The following is a 17,798-nucleotide window of genomic DNA, read 5'->3' as shown; positions in this document are numbered from 1 at the left end:
TTAATACACTCCTTTGCATGTAGTTCCCCATAAATTTCTCCAAGAATGCCGTAAAAGAAAGGACGAAAGAAAAGAAAAGAAAAGAAAAGAAAAGAAAAGAAAAGAAAAGAAAAGAAAAGGGACAGAGCTAGAAATTAAAGCTATACTTTCCCTTACACAAATGATGTGCTAAATGTCTCAGCGGGGCTCTTAAACAGAGGGGGTGTTTTTTTCCTTCTTAAGACTCAAACACTAAAAACATTTTGGAAAACAACTCCCTATCCTTCTCACGTCTGTTTGTGGTAAATCTAGGGTTCAATCTCAACTGTAAGAGAAAGGAACCTTTCCCCTGGCCCAACCCCACTTTACCAAGAAACCAGCAATGTGAGGCCTGGCTGCATGGCCCTGTCTGTCCCAGACACAGAACAGACCCCTGCTAGGCGGGGTCTACACACCTAAGGAGCTGCCAACAGAGCCAAGTCAGAGAAGACATGAAGCACTGAAGTGATCAGAAGCCCTTCCTGCCAGCCAACCTCAAGGCTCACATCACTGAATGTTACTGTTTGTAGACCAATTAAGGAGCTACCGAGTTGATTCCTAACACCCTAAGTGACAGAAGCACAAAGGCACACGAACCTCCGCTGTTTTCCAAGCCAGCTAACTCTCCTACCAGCAGCTATGGTAATGCCACCAAGCACTACACAACTCTGATTTACACGAACAACTGTTTTTCTGAAGTCCAAACTCTAACAGAATAGGTCACACTACCAACAAGTCACCTATGTAGTGTGCCATTAGCCACAACATCCCTTCTACCCTGGAGCTCCACATGCATGCTCGCGCACAGCTATATGGCCTTACTGTACCTGCACGTGAAAGGAACATCAGGCTCTTCCTATAGGGACTGTCTCTTCTCCATACATGCTATTTTGACAACGATTCAAATTATTGCAGAATGTTCTATGTTCCCACTCGTGGCCCACAGTAGCAGCTTTCCTGACCTCCCTTTAATAAAGTCTCTAAGGGGCGCCTGGATGGCTCAGTCAGTTAAACATCTGACTTCGGCTCAGGTCATGATCTCACAGTTCGTGAGTTCAAGTCTTGCTCCAGGAAAGCTCTGCTTCTCTCTCTCTCTCCTTCTCTCTCTCTCTCCTTCTCTCTCTCTCTCTCTCTCTCTGCCCCTCATGGGATTCTCTCTTTCCCACCCCCTTCGCCGCCCCTCGCTCACTTGCACCTTCTCTCTCTCTCTCAAAACAAATAAGTAAATAAATAAAGTCTGTGCAATAGGAATGCCTGTCAACAATGAGCTCACTAGTCCACATCAAGAGGGGCCCTATGGGAAGGAAGCATGATTCCGGTGTTTATGCTCATCACTAGAACTGTATCAAGTGGTAAAACTGAGAGAAGAAAAACAGCACGGGAAAACAAGAACTCAGAGGTGAGGGTGAGGAGAGGGTCTGCCTTCACGGTGACTGTTACTTCTGTTAGCACCATGAACTAAATTAAACTGCCAGTGCACTAGTGGCGGGGGGGGATCAACCATGTAGGGTAGCCATCCTTTGGACTACAACTCCCCCTCCAGCCATGGGATCTGGAGACCTCAACGGAGCATCCCCATAAAGGTGGCTTGCAGGGTTCTCAGCACAAGGACACCCTAACCTCCCCTCCAAGTTCCTGGTTATGTGAGGCAATGCACCCCCCCTTTTTTAAATTTTTGTAATGCTTTTATTTATTTTTGAGAGAGAGAGAGAGCACACAAACAGGGGAGGGGGACAGAGAGAGAGAGAGAGGAGAGAGAGAGAGGAGAGAGAGAGAGAGAGGAGAGAGAGAGAGAGACAGAGAGAGAGAGAGAGAGAGAGAGAATCCTAAGCAGGCTCCACACTGTCAGCACAGAGCCCAATGGGGGCTCGAACCCACAAATCATGAGATCATGACCTGGGCTGAAATCAAATTGGACACTTGACCAACTAAGCCACCCAGGCACCCAGCATCCCCTTCTTTTGTTGAAGCTCATTGAAGTTGATTTCTGCTACCTGGTTCCATCTCTTTCTCCACTGACGCAAACTGAGGCCCTGAAGTTTCCCTTGCGTGCCACCTAGTTATTAAGGAGCACAGCCCATGACCGGCAAAGCCCCCCAGGGAGCGAAAACTGGGTGGTAGGAAGACATCTGCCACCACAGACTAACTAGAAATGGATAAAAGCAAATTTCTAAATAGAGAAAAATATCATGACTCCTTAGACACAAATTTTCAATCAAGAACAAAATAAACCATTATTTCCTCACAAAACACAAAAAAAGCTGGTATTAGGAAAAACCAGTTCACTTGAAATTTTTAACTTTTTAAGATTTTAAAGTATTTAAGGGCTTCTGGGTGGCTCAGTCGGTTAAGCGTCCAATTTCAGCTCAGGTCATGATCTCACGGTTTGTAAGTTCAAGCCCCACATCAGGCTGTCTGCTGTCAACGCAGAGCCCACTTCAGATCCTCTGTCCCCCTCTTTTTCTGCCCCTCCTCCGCTCTCCTTCTCTCTCTCTAATTAAAAAAAAAAAAATTAAAACAAAGATTTTAAAGCATTTAATAAATCCCAAGCCCAGTGACTACTGTAAAGGAAAATGATTTTTACTGTTTCAACAGCTTCCTGCAGCATTAAAACAGGGGTTAGCATAAACACACACCAATCCCAGGGCTCACTCTCACGCCCCAAACTTGGATGAGCAAAATGTCTCACTATCCACATGCCTTAGTGGTCATGGGGTCAGGACGAAAGTCAGATCTGGTTGGTCCAAATCTTATAGGGAAAAACAGAATGAGTGCCTCCAACACAGTGGATCCACTTGCTTCGAGGCTGAATCTTGAGGGGTGACACAGAGGCTTCCCAGGGACACTGGGGCTACAACTTGGAAAGTAGGAAATACTGGGGGTAGTGGACGATCCTGAATTTCTGGAGGAAAAGTCAACATTTTTACTGCCACCAATAATGGAGGAATGTAAGCAGAAGTACTTTGTGCTGTTTCATATCCATAATATATTAAGTCAGACAGAAGACAAATAATTTTTGGACAAAGAATTTGTAAGATGTGCAATATAGATACTACAAAATTTTAGCAAAATCCTGGAGCTTAAGGGTGAGTACAGTTCTGAGGATTTCAGTTGGACCCCTGCATACTACAGTGCTGGTTACACATATGGCAGAAACAATGAAACCATAGTGTGTCTGTGACTGAAAAGACTGAATTCCGTGTGTCCCTCAGACTGAGGGCTCTCTGTTAAGTCGCCATGCTAGCTTCTAATTATCATCGACCATGGCTGCTAAGAAAACCTGATGAACAATGATCTTTTTTTTTTAACATTTTTTATTGTTTATTTATTTTTGAGAGAGACACAGCATGAGTGCAGGAGGGGCAGAGAGAGAGGGAGACACAGAATCTGAAGCAGGCTCCAGGCTCTGAGCTGTCAGCATAGACCCTGACGTGGGCTTGAACTCACAAACCATGAGATCATGACCTAAGCTGAAGTTGGACACTTAACCGACTGAGCCACGCAGGTGCCTCAACAATAATCTTGTAATGGCAAAATAGTACTAATTAAAAACAGTGGCATTTCATGCTGAATGTGAACAGTGCAGTTTTGACCTTTCTTAATGGACTATTTCTTCTGATACATCTATATAGGTAAAAGGCGATCAGCTTGAGGTTTCTGACAGCATAAGCAACAACAACCTCCACAAGTAGCATAATTATATTCATTAGTCATGGCATGACTCTGTGAAAGAAAATCTATCACTGCCTATGAAAATTCTTACAGTTTTCCTTAAATATGTGTAAAAGAGACTAGAAACAGTGACATATACAAATAAGAACATAGTACAAGGTGAGGGCATTTCAAATCAGTAGAAGAGGGGATACTTAACAAAATGGTCACTGAGGCCACCGGCTGGCCATGGGAGAAAGGCCATCACAAACATGAATCAATGGGTGCAGGGATAACATATAGTGCAGCACAACTGTACAAGCACTAGGAGAAATCCTTGGTGACCCTGAAGTGAGGAACCCCTGATTCTAAGCCTAACTAACTCCACGACCAGGAATCACAAAAGAAAAGCTTTACAGATTTAACTACCAAAATATTTTAAGCACTTATGTGACAAAATAAAGAAATAACTCTAAAAGCCTGGAAAAAAAAGGGGTGGGGGGTGCTGGTCCTGGATGGATCAGTCGGTTAAGCAAGCAACTCTTTATTTCAGCTCAGGTCATGATCTCATAGTTCATGGGATTGAGCCCCATTTAGGGCTCTGTATTGACATTGCAGAGCCTGCTTGGGATTCTCTCTCTCCCTCTCTCTCACTCGCACATGTGTATGTGTATTCAAAAAAATATATGCAGTGTATGGGCTTAGTACCTTTAATATACTCTTAACCCAAGAAGGAACAGATAAATAGTAACTCCAAATCAATTTTGTAAAGACAGAGACCACCAACAAAGTAACAGGCAAAAAAGTGAAACAGGCATTCCCAAGTGGCCAACAGATGCACATACAGGCAGATGCTTGGCCCTGAATGTGACCAAGGGCTGGAGAAGGGGAGGAGTTCCCTAGCTCCCCCATAGCAGCGAGATCACACAGCAAGCAAGTATGCCATAGATTTCCTAAAAACGCAGACCAGTCTTCTCACAAGGATGCAATCTAAAAACACAGACCAATCTTCTCACAAGGATGCAATAACCCTTAACAAAACAGGAAATGAACCCGGCAACATGTAAACATAATTACACATCCATGACCATGTGAGATCTACCCCAAGAACACAAGGTTGGGGGGCGGCTGGGTGGCTCAGTCGGTTGGGCGGCCAACTTCAACTCAGGTCATGATCTCGCAGTCTGTGGGTTTGAGCCCTGAGTCGGGCTCTGTGCTGGCAGCTCAGAGCCTGGAGCCTGCTTTCGATTCTGTGTCTCCCTCTCTCTCTGCCCCTCCCCTGCTTGCTCTCTGTCTCTTTCTCAAATAATAAACATTAAAAAAAATTTTTTTTTTTAATTACAAAAAAAAAGAATGCAAGGTTGGTTTAACATCTGAAAATCAATGCAACAATTATTAACAGAATATAGGACAAAAACCACAATGATTAAAAAAAAAACAAAACAAAACACAAAAAACCCATAATGATCATCTCAACAGATGAAAAAAAAAAAAAAAACACATCTGACACTGACTTCAAGCTGTATTACAAAGCTGTAATCATCAAGACAGTATGGTACTGGCACAACAACAGACACTCAGATCGATGGAACAGAATAGAGAACCCAGAAATGGACCCAGAAACATATGGCCAACTAATCTTTGACAAAGCAGGAACAAATATCCAATGGAATAAAGACAGTCTCCTCAGCAAGTGGTGCTGGGAAAACTGGACAGCAACATGCAGAAAAATGAACCTGGACCACTTGCTTACACCAGACACAAAAATAAACTCAAAATGGATGAAAGACCTTAACATAAGACAGGAAGCCATCAAAGTCCTTGAGGAGAAAGCAGGCAAAAGCCTCTCTGACCTCAGCTGCAGCAACTTCTTACTCAACATGTCTCCAAAGGCAAGGGAAACAAAAGCAAAAATGAACCACTGGGACCTCATCAAAATAAAAAGCTTCTGCACAGCGAAGGAAACAATCAGCAAAACTAAAAGGCAACCGATGGAACGAGAGAAGATATTTGTAAATGACGTATCAGGTAAAGGGTTAGCATCCAAAATCTATAAAGAACTTATCAAACTCAACACCCAAAAAACAAATAATCCAGTGAAGAAATGGGCAAAAGACATGCATAGACACTTCTCCAAAGATGGCGAACAGACATGAAAAAATGCTCGACATCACTCATCATCAGGGAAATACACATCAAAACCACAAGGAGATACCACCTCACACCTGTCAGAATGGCTCACATTAACAACTCAGGCAACAACAGATGTTGGCGAGGATGCGGAGAAAGAGGATCTCTTTCGCACTGTTGGTGGCAACGCAAGCTGGTGCAGCCACTCTGGAAAACAGTCTGGAGGTTCCTCAAAAAACTAAAAATAGAACTACCCTACGACCCAGCAATTGCACTACTAGGCATTTATCCAAGGGATACAGGTATACTGTTTCGAAGGGGCACGTGCACCCCCATGTTTACAGCAGCACTATCAGCAATAGCCAAAGTATGGAAAGAGCCCAAATGTCCATCAACAGAGGAATGGATAAAGATGTGATATGCATACACAATGGAGTAGTACAAGGCAATCAAAAAGAATGAAATCTTGCCATTCTCAACTACATGGATGAAAGTAGAGGGTATTATGCTGAGCGAAATTAGAGAAAGACAAATATCATAGGATTTTACTCACATGAGGACTTTAAGATACAAAACAGATGAACATTAAGGGAAGGGAAGCAAAAATAATATAAAAACAGGGAGGGGGACAAAACGTAAGAGACTCTTGAACAGAACAAACAGAGGATTACTGGAGGGGTTGTGGGGGGGGGGGGGGGAATGGGCTAAATGGACAAGGGACATTAAGGAATCTACTCCTGAAATCACTGTTGCACTATATGCTAACTAACTCAGATGCAAATTCAAAAAATAAATTAAATAAAAATTTTAAAAATAATAAAATAACAAAATTTTAAAAATCTGACAAAATTCTTTCATGATCTGCACAATGCACTGGGGGCTCTAGCCAATGCAGGGCAGTGACAGCAGGCGGAGGGGGTGTCTAACACAAGTAAGAAAAGGTAACAGTTACCCCTAAGCCTACCGCCAATAGTAAACACCTTAGTGTATCACTTACAGCTTTTTACGTTAACAAAATAATATACTTATTTTTAATCCATTCTGTCATTGAACCTGATGATAGAGGTCTCTCTCTATAACATCATATGCAAGACATGCAATGGTGTATCACATGGCTACAGCCAACTGCTTAGCTATTACAAGCATCACGGATACTAACCGTGCACGTCTCCAGTGAAGCTCCCCTCTTCATGCACGCACCATGCTGTGTGCTTCCTACATTTTCCACCAGATCCCACCACCACCTTCTTACTGTAAATCACATCATCCCGAAAGTCACCAATAAAAAGAAAATGGTCTACTCATTTTTCTGCCTTCAATCTCTGTCCTTTCCCACTTAGTACATCTATTCTGCAGTTAGAATTATCTTTCTAGAGTTGTGACCTCACCACAATCTGAAAACACCCAGTGTTTCCCACCTCGCATGGGCTCTGGCTCGCACCTCCCAGCACAGCACAGAGGTGCTTTGGCACTCTAGGCCAGGGGTCCACTGGCCAAATCGAGCCCAAGCCTATTTCCGTACTTCCCACGAACTAAAAACTATATTTTTTTAGTTATAAATATAAAAAAGAATATGCATTAAAAGCCAGGTGTGGCCTGCACACCTGGCCCTTTCCAGGAAGTTTGCTAACCCCTAACCCAGCCCAACAATTTTTAGGCACCAAAAGAGCCTGCCAAACATATGGAAGTGCTGACGCATCAAGCTACTGACGGTGGCTTGAACAGAGCCCTTGAGTCTCCGTCACTGCCTTGGTCCACCCCCCAGCTTTCATCCTCCAAGATAAAACTCTGCCACTCAGCCGGGCAAAGCCCCCAGGGTTCATCCGGCTGATCACATGCTGCACTGAGACTCCCTAAGCACCTCTATCTCAGCAGGAAGGGGCCCCTGAGCAGCATGGGCTCGGATTTACTCATCTTTGCAACCCAGCATCTAGCAGAGTACCTGGCACGTAACACATATTCCCGGACTTTCTGAAGAACACATTTTTTTTTTAAATGTTTTTATTTATTTCTGAGACAGAGACAGAGCATGAGCGGGGGAGGGGCAGAGAGAGAGGGAGACACAGAATCCGAAGCAGGCTCCAGGCTCCGAGCTGTCAGCACAGAGCCCGACGCGGGGCTCCAACTCACAAACCGTGAGATCATGACCTGAGCCGAAGTCAGTCGCTCAACCGACTGAGCCACCCAGGCACCCCATAAAGAACACACTTTAAACGATGATTAAGGGGTTGATGATTAAGTCGGTTGAGCCTGGAGCCTGCTTCGGATTCTGTGTCTCCCTCTCTCTCTGCCCCTCCCCCGCTCATGCTCTGTCTCAGAAATAAATAAGCATTAAAAATGATGATTAATTGGGGCGCCTGGGTGGCTCAGTCGGTTGAGCGGCCGACTTCGGCTCAGGTCATGATCTCGCGGTCCGTGAGTTCGAGCCCCGCATCGGGCTCTGTGCTGACAGCTCGGAGCCTGGAGCCTGTTTCAGATTCTGTGTCTCCCTCTCTCTGACCCTCCCCTGTTCATGCTCTGTCTCTCTCTGTCTCAAAAATAAATAAACGTTAAAAAAAAAAAAAAAATTTTTTTTTTTAAATAAATAAAAATGATGATTAAGTATACAATGCAGGCCTATGACATCAAGAGACAAGTCATGTGATGGCAGGAAGACTGCACAAAGTAACGCACAGCACGCCCCCAAGTGCATCTGGACGTGCACTTCAAGATTGGACACAAGAATAAAGAGCACAAAAGGAAAGCTCCAGAGTTGAAAGCCAAGTGTTCGAGGACATGTGCTGGGTTGGAGTGAGCTGGACGGACCACAGTGTGGAGCGCTGGAAGAAGTGAGGGGAGCTGGAGAACCCACTATGGGCTTTAATGTCTATCATCTTAACATCCCTTGGTACAGGACACCCGGGGGACTGGTATGGTTGACCGACCGACTCTTGATTTTGGCTCAGGTCGTGATCCCAGAGTTGCGGGATCAAGCCCCACACTGGGCTCCACACTGAGCATAGAATCTGCTGGGGATTCTCTCTCTCCCTCTGCCCCTTCCCCAAGGATCCTCTCTCTCTTAAATAAAAAAAATAAAATAATAAGTTTTAACATTCCTTGATAGATGTCAGTAAATCCTGTTTAACTTCTGTTGGCCCCTAGAATTTGCTTCTTAAAGTATGGTCGCATGGAGACCAGTCCTGATGAAGCCCTGGGGTTTATTCAGGTTACAGGTGTACAGCTTTCATTAAGTGTCTATCTACCAAATGGCAGGTGCTGTTGTCCCTCTGTGCTCTTTGTGCTCCAGGACTAAGGCCCATATCTTTGTGTTTTAGAAATTCTCCCTTGCAGTCCCGGGCACCTCTCTATCACCCATTTCCTCTCATTATACATCAGAGAGAGGGGACAGAGCAGCTGTAACTGGTCACCACCCACCTCAGCCCTCTGGGTGAGTCAGACTGTGTGCTTTATTCCAGGGCAAAACACTGGTCTGCCCTAGATCACCGGCTTCAACTGCAGGCTCCTAAGAACAATGGAGTTACCAGGAAGGACCCACAAATTTGCAGGCCCTCCCAGGATTGGCCGTGGGCCAAGCAAATAGTACATTACCACATATACAAGCTATTTTTTCATGTAGGTAGCATTACTAGATTGACCGTAATTTTGTTACTTTCTGTTCTCTCAATTAGTACATACTTTCCACAATTACTACCATGACAACAGCCTTCAAATTTTTTGATGTGAGGAAAAAGTTTTTAATATACTGAAAAAAATCTGGCAGTTTCTAACACAGACTCCCCGAAGGCAGGACCTGCACCTCTTCCAGGTTCTGAAGCTCATCAGCCCTTAGCCCCTACGGAAACAGCCACCCAGTTTAATTTTTAGTCGGGCATTCCACTTCTCAGCACTGTGAGGCCATGTGGCACAGTCAGAGCACCGGCCAGCAGTAACTGACCACGACTTCTGGGCACATCCTCAGAGCCAGAGCTCAACACTGGCTCCAGCCCTCCCACAATTACAGTGCACCTTACACAGGGCACCTCCCCTCTGAGGGCAACCTTCTCTTCTGAAGAATGCAGGAGGTAAAAATAAGACTGGACAGAGTTTATATACCAAGAAAAAGGAGAAGCCCATTTCTCTTTTCAGATCGGAAGAGTAACTCAAGCAACAATCCTAGCTGAAATATCAGGAACATAAAAGTAGCAGAAGACAGAGGTGGGAGACCACAAACCCAGGAAGGTACAGTGGGTATCTACTGGTCACCAAAGAATACCCCAGTATGAGCACATACACAACAGATGACTTCTTATACTCTCAAGGACATCATTCTACAAAGCAGAACTGTACTAGCTTGAAAGGAAGATGTGCCTTTGCGACGCACTGTCCCTGTAAAAATGTTTAGAAAATCCCCAGTGGAGTTAGCATTCTAGCTTTATTAGAACAAAGGCACCATCTGGTGGTTAAAAGAATAAGTGCAGGCTATGGGAAGAAAGCCACAGAAATAAATATTAATAAATTTCCCTTCTAATCAGAAAGATTCTTGGAAAAAGACCACATTCCTAATCATATTGGTGATTTAAAAAAAATCTTTCTACAATACTGCTCTGTAACAGGATTGAAATAACATGGGAAAACAAACACATTTATAGCTGAATTTCATTCAAAATCCCTATTTTGTCAAAAAGACTGAGCATGATAAAGAAAGTAAACCAAGAGTTGAATGTTTGGAAGCATATGACCAAAAAAAGGTGGAATTTATCGCCCATCAGAATGCACGCTCTAGGAGAAACAGGAATTTTGTCGGAGGTTTTTTTTTCCATTGCTGGGCTACCAAGCCCTTCAGTGTACAATAAAACAGTAGTTCTCAAGCATTCCAGTCCCAGGACCATGTTACACTCTAGAGAGTACTAAGCATCCCAAAGAGATTTTGATCCTATGGATCACGGCTATTGATATTTACAAACCAAAATAGAGAAAATCTTAAAATCACTGTCCCTTCCTTTAAAAATAATAACACATTACATGCTAACATAAAATATTTTTATAAAAAGTAACTACTTTTCAAAAGAGAGAGAGGAGAGGCTCAGTCAGTTAAGCATATGACTCTTGATCTCAGCTCATGTCTTGATCTCAGGGTGATGAGGTCAAGCCCTGCGTTGGGCCCCAAGGGCCCCGCGGTGGGCCCCAAGATGGGCATGAAGCCTACTTAAAAAAAAGAAGAAGAAGAGAGAGTGTATGTGTCATTTTTTTACAAGTCTGCAAATATCTCTTCTAGCTTAAGGCTCACATGCCCTGCATCATGTAGCCAGCCTCTAGAAGTGTGCCCTCTAGCCTCCTGACAGACCGGGGTGGGAAAAGCCAACGATGTCCTCCCTGGTGTTAGTACAGACAGTCTGACCTTACAGGTCTGGAAGGGTCTTGGGGACCTGCTACTATGTCTGGTATGCAGCACGCGCTAATGGAGCTTTGTTGATGGGAGGGACAAAGGACAGAGCATGGGATGGAGATGGTAAGAGAAGGACAAGGGGGTAGGGAAAGGACCAAGTGCAGCCAAGTGTGGGAGGGGTGCGGCCTGGCCCCAAGCACTGCAGGGCTGGTACCCTTACTTCATACTGATTACAAGTATATGATGCAGCTGTTTTATTAGCTCTGTTTTCAGAGTATCACCTCCACCTGGGGTCATCTTCCCTTCAGGTTTTTACTGTAATTTAAAAAAAACTAATGAGCATTAATCACATGAATTGAAATGCAGATAAATAAGGGTTGCTGTTAATTTGTTTACCATAAAACTAATATATGCTCATTAAAAGTTTTTTTTTTAACATAACAAAAATCACAGTCAATCCAGCAATTCAGAATAACTAAGTAAACAACTGGTATATTTCCATTTCTTTCCTAAACTTAGTATGAAAGTTTTTTTAATTGACATTCATCTTGGGGCGCCTGGATGGCACAGTCAGTTGTATCTGACTTCGGCTCAGGTCATGATCTCACGGTTTGTGAGTTAAAGACCCACACTGGGCTTTCTGCTGTCCCACAGAGCCGGTTTCAGATGCTCTGTCCCTGCCTCTCTCTCTCTCTGCCTTCCCCCACTCATGCTCTACCTTGAAAGTAATAAACATTTTTAAAAGTTGATGATCATCTGTAAAGTATACAAGTACTAACAAAATCACTATAGATAGGAAACCCTTAGTAATCCATTATTTAACCTCTCTAAAAAATAATAATAATAATTAATTAAAGAAACTCTCCAAGTATGGGTGCACAGAAGATCACATACTGTATGATTCCATTTATATGAAAAGTCTAGAAGTCCAGAATACACAAATCTACAGAGACAGAACACAGATGCCTAACTAACTGCCAGGGGTTAAGGGGAGGAGAAAATGTGAGTGACTACTGATGGTATAAGGTTTCTTTTGGGGATCATGAAAATGTCCTGGATTTTTTGTGCTCTATTCATGGACATACCCAAGTTTCCAGACTAGTCATTCTGGTATATAATAGGTAATGAGTATCTGATGGATGGATAAATGGGGGAGTTGGTGGCTGCTGGAATGGATGGGGAGCGGGGGGGGATGGAGGGGTGGGGAGGAGAGTGAGTGGGAGAGTGGATGGGGGGTGGGGGGCGTGAGTGGGTGGAAAGTGGACGGGGGGGGGGGGGGGGGCGGTGAATGGGGGTATTCCTCTCCTAGAAAGAGCCTGAAGTCTCATGTTGGTCAGGCTCCCAGGGGTGAACAGCCAGCACCACTTCTTCCTTTGGCGGTCCTCGTCCTCGTCCTCCTCCTCCTCCTCCTCCTCCTCCTCCTCCTGCTGCACACAGTTTCGCACAGTTCCAAGGGCCCCACTTCCTGCCCCAGGCAGAAAAGAACGTGCTCTTCAAAAATCTAAGAAGCAGCTGTGAGCTCTCCTTCGCAACATTTGCTCACTTTTCTTTTCCAAAGAAAGTCTGTGAAACAGAAATGCGTTAGAGGAAATGGACCTCGAAGAAGTCCCTCACAGCCTCTGTTACAATTCTACAGAGAGGCTTACCCTGAAGGTGAGCTAGTTTGGATGGGCCCTTTGCTGGATTCCGTGAAGCCCACCGAGCAGCACGCGCCCTACACAGCATGAACTCCAACACAGTTTCAAATGCCAAAAAGTCCAGGCCACTGTGATGAACAGCACAGAAGCGTATCCTTCCTCGACTAGTTCTCTAAAGACATGACAAAATGCTTGACTGACTGTATTTTTTATTTTAAAAGGCCACCAAAACTTTTTACCTCACTTGAATGTTTTCACTTTGGTTATGCTGTTTTCTCGTAATACCACGGTCCTCAGATGATTTGTGCTGCTTCAAGAAGATAAAAATCTTCTAACGTTTAAAAACACTCCCCATCTCTAAAATTCTCTTACAATGAAAAGCAAATGTCTACCTAAGAGAGGCCTCCCCCACCAACCGCCTGCCCTCCCCACGTGCCTAGGCTCTGCCCCCACCTTGCACCTGCAGGCTTCACCTGCCAACGGTCTCCAGCCCACCCTGGTCTCCAGCCCACCCTTCGCACAGAAGGACCCTTCACCTGAGAGGGGTGGGGAAGGGGGAGGGAGGGAAGAGGAGAAGGAGAAGAAAGGGAGGGGAGGCCAGAGCCTGCCCTTGCACAGGGTGCGACCTCAACATGGCCTGGGGAAAAGTTCCTCTAAAAGCACACTTTCCACTCAGAAAATAAGAAAACAAACGCTCCATTATGGGCTACGCTGCTAACATGAACCACCAATGAAATTTCCATCACAGGTGTTCAACACGCATCTGCATACCTGGTTAAATGGTTCCTCTCAGAACCACCACCCACAGCGGCGCCATTTCCCAGCGGGCCAGCGGGTGCAGGGCCTGGATTCACAGTGGCCCCGCGTTCAAGGGCAGGCACAAAGGAGCCGTCCCTATTGTTCCCTCTTCCTCATTCCGCTGGCTGAGCTGGAGTTTCCTCAGATCTAGGAGAGTAGCCTACCCTCCCCCACCCTTTTGTTCCAAGAATACAGTTCTAGAACAGGCAGCCTATGCACCAATCTGCTCCAATCCTGCGATTTCCAATAAGTAAAACCACAGCCCCTCACCAGGTCGCTCCCCCCAAGATGTGTCTAGCACGTGCTTATCCACGGTCTTGCTTTTCTACGGAACAGCTGAGAAAGCCCTTGTGGAAGCTCTGCTGCCTTGGGTCTCGGCATCTCTCCACGACCTCATTTCTGTCGTTCCAAGGAAAATGGAGTCCCCCACTCACCAAGGCAGACAGGGCCATCCTGCAACCTGAACACGTGCTCAAGCAGATCCCATTAGGCAAGGCACCGCCTTCCAAGGGGCACTCTTGGGGAGTGGTCAGTGCCAGTCTCAAGCCCGGAGCTGACAGACTTCTTTCTCCTCAGCCTGCATGGAAAATGAGCCAACTGCAAAATAACATGGCCAGATCCTCCACACACAGCCTGGCTGGTCCCCGGCCCCCACACTCTCTCACTCATGCCCTCCTTGCTCCCCATCACCACTGAGGCCACCATGGGGCAGGGAAGGAAAAAACGAGGCAACACCATTAGTCAGCCAAAGCTTCCAGTACTTTCTCTGTAAACGTCGAAGCAAGAGAAAAAATACTGGCTTATCATCAGCTTAACTAACAGGCCTTACATAGTTTTCGATAATCAGAGCTTTGGAGGGATCGCCCACCCCCACTCCCAAGAAAGCACACACATCTGGTGACAGGACATCACGACAGGGTTATTCTGTAGGGGGTGGGGTGGGGTGGGGCGGGGGTGGGACAAGGAGGTGACCCCACCAACACCCTACCTCCTAGGCCCTGCCCCCAGCCTAGGAGCACCTTCGTGAAGAAAGGGGTTAAACGAGAGAGGAAAAATATTAAACGCCACGTTCCTTGCCTGCACCTCTATCCATTTTTTCCCTCCTGCACTAGTGCAGTTGTTGGCTGCGGCCACTGCAGGGGAATCACAGCAGCTCCACTGCCCTTTTCCACCATCTGTAAGCACCTCCTGAAATGGAGGGAGCCCAAGGCAGGGAGCAGTCCAGAGGTACAGGCCCACAGTGCACCTGAACCCCCTCAGATGGTTACAACGAACATTTTAAGTGAGCGGAGTTTTCTCAGGAGGAAACCATTCTACGTTTATCGTCTTCACCCTAAAAATGGGGAAAGGTCTTTTTAAAGAAACCATCAAAACAGCTCATCCCTACCACCGCCAAAAGAAAAATCACTCTTAGGGTCTCTTGGGATCAGCTTTGTATAAAAAATACTAACAGAAACCTAGGACAGGAACCTGAGGTCAAGTCTAAGGGAACAAGAGTCCTCTTACCAGCCCTGTCATAAGGAACTCACCTTACAGATGACCTTTAGAGCCAAGAACCCAGTGACTGAATCACAGGGAAGCAAACCTAAAGCTTGCCATGTACATCAGACCCCTCCTCCAAGTGCTCCTGCCCTCCCAGCGCAAGCACACCTTGGAGGGGGGCGGTCTCAGGGCCCCCGTCAAGTGTGAGAGCAGCGGGTCTCCGCCCACATGTCCCCCATCCTCCACTATGGAATTTCCTCTTTAGGAGAAGAGACCCTTCCACAGCTGTGCCGCCCCTCCAATCAAGTCCGAGTTGTGGCTCTTAACACAAAACGAAATATTTGAAGCCCCTTTTTTAAAAGAGGCAATATTTTAAAAGTAGTGTTTCAAGCAAACTTCAAAATAAAACCACAAATATTATTTCCTATTTTTGAGGTTATATGAAAAAAAATAATACTAACCTTCCTATATAAATGCTCTTCTGTAAACTCCCTACCCACCATGCTGTATTTTCGGTTGGATGCTGGGGCCTGCGGGCTGTGGCTGAACCCCAGAACCATCATAGGGAGGGGGGTCAAGTCAAAGGTCAGCCAGAAAAATGAAGGTCATTCTTCTTGAAGTACCTGGATTCCATTCAGCCAAGAGCAAACGACAAAGACACCAAACTCAGACACAGACTGGAAGTTCAGCTGTAGAACACACATTATCGATGGAGCCACGGTCCTGTACAAATCTACCGACAGCTCACGAAGAACAGACAACAATCCGACCCCACCCTGAGTTCCCACTCCTCAGACTTACAAAAGAAAGAAAAGTCAGGCTGATTAAAGAAACATAAAAGCACAGGTAATGAAAACAGATACAACTATTCGCTCATTACTAAGAAAATGCATTTAAAACAACGAAGATACCATTTTCACCTATCAGATGGGCAAAAAATCTTAAACCCTGACAATATGAGAGTAGGGATAAACAGGCAATTCTCATATACTGTTGAGATAATAAAATTAATGAAACCGCATTGGGGGCAGCTTGGCAACATTTATAAAATTTTAACACATACGTAACCCTTGGCAAGGCAAGGGTTATTTTTTAGTTTACCCTAAGATACCCTCGCAAAAGGACTCCAAATCATACCTAACAAGGACATCCACTCAGCCTTCTTTCTAGATTAGACCATCTAAAATATCCACCAACCTGGGGTGCGTGGGTGGCTCAGTTGGTTAAGCGTCCGACTCTTGGTTTCAGCTCAGGTCATGATCTTGCAGTTTGTGGGTTCGAGCCCCTCATTAGGCTCTGCACTGTTAGCATGGAGCCTGCCTAGGGTTTCTCTCTTTCCCTTTCTCTCTGCCCCTCCCCTACTTGCTCGTGCTCTCTCTTTCTCTCTCTCAAAATAATAAATTTTTTAAAAATATAGTAAAATGAATAAATAAATATCCACCAACTAGATACAGAAATTGTTAGAGGCTCACAAGGAAATACTTAAAAGCTCTTGAAAAGTGTAAGAAAAAGCTGATGAGCTACTGGGGGAAAACCATGGAGACAAACACAAGTTAAGGTACAGAAGAGTGTGTCTGTGAGATCCCTGTAAGAACAGAGATGCTGGCATGTGCACAAAAATCTTTTGGGAAGGAATTATAAGAAATTATTAATAGCACGTGACCTTTGTAAGGAAGATTAAGAGCAGAAAGGATGCAAAAAGTTACCCTGCAACATGCACCTTTCCTTACTATTTATTCTTCTTTTCTTTGGGCCACCAGTGTGCTAAGAATTCTGATGCACCCAGCCTTGCACAGTGTGCTGGCCCCACTGGGCCCTGCTTCTCCACCTACTCAGTTCTTTAACCATGTACTAAGCACCCATTGCCCCACCAGTCACAGCAAAACCAGAATCTTGACGAGAATCTCTGCCCAACCAGCCACATGGTCTCCCCAGGCCATCACCCCTACCTCTTCATACCCAAAATAACTATCCAAACAGAACCTGTGGACTGCAGCTTCATGGAAAAAGGTCACCAATACCTCTGTCAAGGGCTTAACAACAAATCCATCTAAAGAAGGTATAAATGAACAGGAAAATGAATCCAAGAGATGGAAAGAGACAATAAAATAATTGGTAATTTCTATTATAAATGAAAACTTCTAAGGAATACATCAGCAACTTGAATCCAAAAGCATAGAAAACACTACCAGGCATTACTGGGTGTATCCCAGGTATACAAGTGTGATTTAACTTTATAAAATTCATAAATGTAATCTACCAATTTAACAGATTTTTTTTAATGTTGGTAAAATTCAATACCCAAGTATGATTTTAAAAACTCAGTAAATTAGGAACAGAAATCTCCTTATTCTGATAAAGAGTATTAAAAAACTAATAAAGTAAACATCATGCTGTGATATTGCAATTTATTACAGGAAATATGTATTTGGTCTTCTTCCTCATTTCTGGCTCAAGTCCCCAAAACTTCTGCAATTTCCCAAGCATAGAGAGTGATGCAGGTGTCTTTTTTTATGTTAATGAGATGACTTTGGGAAAGCCCTAAAGGATGGGAACTGCTTGCCCATGAATCCTGCCAACCACAGGATTAGAGGGGTAGGACTTCCAGTCCCAACCAGACCTCTGGGGAGGTCAGAGGGGCTGGAGGCTGAATCAATTGCCCACCAATGGCCAATGAGTTTAATAAACAGCTAAGTAATAAAGCCTCCATAAAAACC

General features: G+C 44.8%; 1 protein-coding gene across 5 annotated transcripts in view; it reads right to left on the bottom strand.

Moving 5' to 3' along the window:
* Positions 1–17,798, bottom strand: part of EHMT1 (euchromatic histone lysine methyltransferase 1) — a 151,555-nt gene that overhangs the window by 103,497 nt on the left and 30,260 nt on the right. The window contains exon 1 of one of the 5 annotated variants that reach the window (XM_053908619.1): positions 13,573–13,593. The exons of the other annotated variants lie outside the window; for them this stretch is intronic. The gene's annotated coding sequence lies outside the window, so the exon portion shown is untranslated. Of the gene's footprint in view, positions 1–13,572; positions 13,594–17,798 lie in introns of those variants that run through there. 5 annotated transcript variants of the gene reach the window in all.

Source organism: Panthera pardus, unplaced genomic scaffold, assembly GCF_024362965.1.
Source record: "Panthera pardus isolate Hobbes unplaced genomic scaffold, ASM2436296v1 HiC_scaffold_20, whole genome shotgun sequence".
Classification (NCBI taxonomy): domain Eukaryota; kingdom Metazoa; phylum Chordata; class Mammalia; order Carnivora; family Felidae; genus Panthera; species Panthera pardus.
Note: the sequence above shows the minus strand (reverse complement) of the source record. Positions and strands in the feature narration are given on the sequence as shown.